The sequence below is a fragment of the Penaeus chinensis genome, chromosome 27 (assembly GCF_019202785.1).
Source record: "Penaeus chinensis breed Huanghai No. 1 chromosome 27, ASM1920278v2, whole genome shotgun sequence".
Lineage (NCBI taxonomy): Eukaryota > Metazoa > Arthropoda > Malacostraca > Decapoda > Penaeidae > Penaeus > Penaeus chinensis.
The window spans coordinates 28,239,832-28,242,120 of NC_061845.1; the positions used below are offsets into that span (position 1 = coordinate 28,239,832).

General features: G+C 47.1%; 1 protein-coding gene across 9 annotated transcripts in view; it reads left to right on the forward strand.

Annotated features, from left to right (window-relative positions):
- LOC125039399 (myocyte-specific enhancer factor 2-like) overlaps positions 1–2,289 on the forward strand; it is a 349,376-nt gene that overhangs the window by 244,288 nt on the left and 102,799 nt on the right. For 5 of the 9 annotated variants that reach the window (XM_047633259.1, XM_047633267.1, XM_047633258.1 and 2 more), the window contains exon 1: positions 1–99. This exon is cut by the window's left edge. The exons of the other annotated variants lie outside the window; for them this stretch is intronic. The gene's annotated coding sequence lies outside the window, so the exon portion shown is untranslated. The remainder of the gene's footprint in view (positions 100–2,289) is intronic. 9 annotated transcript variants of the gene reach the window in all.

A 2,289-nucleotide genomic window follows, 5' to 3' on the forward strand; every position in this document is an offset into this window, starting at 1 on the left:
GGTAGCCGTAACGAACGAGGATCTACAGGATACCGAGCAGTGCAACCAGCCAGTTTGGACTCCCCAAGCCGTGCCTGCAGTCGCCAAGAGGAAGCCCCGGTAGGTTGTTTCCCAAACTGCTTGCTTGTGATTTGAGTTGTTACGTAAAGCTGCAATTCGTAATGTTATCATGCATGGTTTAGAAAATAGGAGAATAGATCCTCTTGGAAGATACAGTGTTTAGTGTGTGTGTGTATGTATGTATGTATGTATGTGTCTTTCTGTCTGTCTATTTAAACACATGTATGCATATGTGTGTTCGCATGTAAGTACACAAACCCTTTGAACGTTTCGGGCGTCGATGTCGCAGCCAGAACACGCACTCAGCTCAGGTTCTCTCGTCGGGGGAGATTATTGCACTCTGTTGCATGCTCCTGATTTTAATGCTTGGGATTATGAGGCTTTTTGTGTGTTTAAAGGCTTTTATAGGCTTGATCCCGGCTCCTTCTGTGTATTATTGTTAGTCTGTGTGTGTGTGTGTGTGTGTGTGTGTGTGTGTGTGTGTGTGTGTGCGTGCGTGCGTGCGTGCGTGCGTACGCACGTGTCAATGTGTGTGCGTGCATGCGTGTATGAGAGAGGCAGACAAAGACAGACAGAAAGGCAGACAGAGACAGGCAGAGAGAGGGACAGGAGAGACAAAGCGAAGGGAAAGAACGGGCAGGAGAAGGGTGCCCAGTATGCTTCCTTTCCGCAGGCGGGCGAGTGCCTTGGGTTAAGAGAGAGGAGGAATGCGTAGTGAGGGAGAGGGAAGAAGAGGGCAGAGGGGAGGGGGGTGGAGAGGACTAGAAGGGGAGGGAAGAGGGGAGTAGAGCGGAGGATAGGAGAGGGGACAGGAGAGCAGAGGGAGAGGAGTGGGGAAGGGAGGGGAGGGGTGCATAAGGGGACGGAGGGCAGGAGCGAAGATCCTGAGGGTGGGAAGGCATTTCCTTGTTGCTATGGTAATCTTCATCTCCCTTCTTCTTCTTCGTCTTCTTTGAGACGATTTTTCATATTTATTTTATTGTTTTTTTTTAGAAGGTCTTTGTATCACAAGCGAATGGTTTTGTATTTTATGTTTTCTGTTAACTGCTATGTCGCCTTTCATTATATCGAATAGCAGTAGTAATACTAGTGGCAGAAGGAGGAGGAGGAGTAAACAGAATAAAGATGGAATTAGATAGAATGGGATGGAGGTTTCCTTTGATTATCCTCGCACAGGAAGTTGGGTTGTTTTAGCTTTTTTTTTTTTTTTTTTTTTTTTTTTTTTTTTTTTTTTTTTTTTTTTTTTTTTTTTAGTTAAGCAATGCCATTGGGGCGCACGTATTGGATTTAGATAAAGACGTAATCAAGTAGGTGTTTTTGTGTGCGATTGGCGTGGCGCTGCGTTGCATTCTGTTGTATTTTCGTTTGAAGTGTTTGTTCGTTTTTTGTTTTTGTTTTTTACAAATATTTTCGTCATGTAGGTCTCCCATCCCCGCTTCTCCTGCATATTACATAAACGTCTGCGTAAAAAAAAAAACTGAGGAAGTTATGGAGGAAGAAGCGAGGGACGAGGAGGGTAAGGGAAGGCTAGAAGTAGGGGAAGGGTAGGGAATGGGTAGAGGAGGGGAAGGGAGGACTAGGGGACTGGCAGGGTAAAGGCTTGGAGGTCGCTATAAGGGGGTGATAGGGTTCAGAGGAGGGGTTGGGGGGAGGGGTTGGAAGGGAGGGGTCAGAGGAGGGTGTTGGGGGGAGGGTTCGGAGGAGAGGGTTGGGAGAGGGTTCAGAGGAGGGGGTTGGTGGGAGGGGTCAGAGGAGGGTTCGGAGGAGAGGTTGGGGAGGGGTTAGAGGAGGGGGTTGGGTGAGGGTTCGGAGGAGGGGGTTGGGGGTAGGGGTGGGGCAGGGGTTCCGCACGCGCGAGTGAGAGGCGGAGCGGCAGCCGTGCAAGGCGTGCCCCATCCATCATGCTGCACGTGGAAGCTGTTCTCTCCTTTGAGTTTTCTTTTTTTCTTAAGTTTCCCCCCCTTTTTCCATTTTTATTTTCTTTCCCCGTTTTCGTTTTTTTTCGTTTTTTTTTCGTTTTTTTTTGTCTGTTTCGTATTTCTTTTGGGGTTGATTGCTACGTCTTTGAGGATTATGTTGCCCTCTGCTGTCTGTTTTTCTTCTTTCCTGATTCTGCCAAGTATCGTTTATTAGCCTTTTCCTTCTTCCCTCGTATGCTTTTTCGCTCTTTCCTTTACTTTTTGCTTTTACATGATTGTACTATTATTGTCACTGTTCTTGGTGATGTTA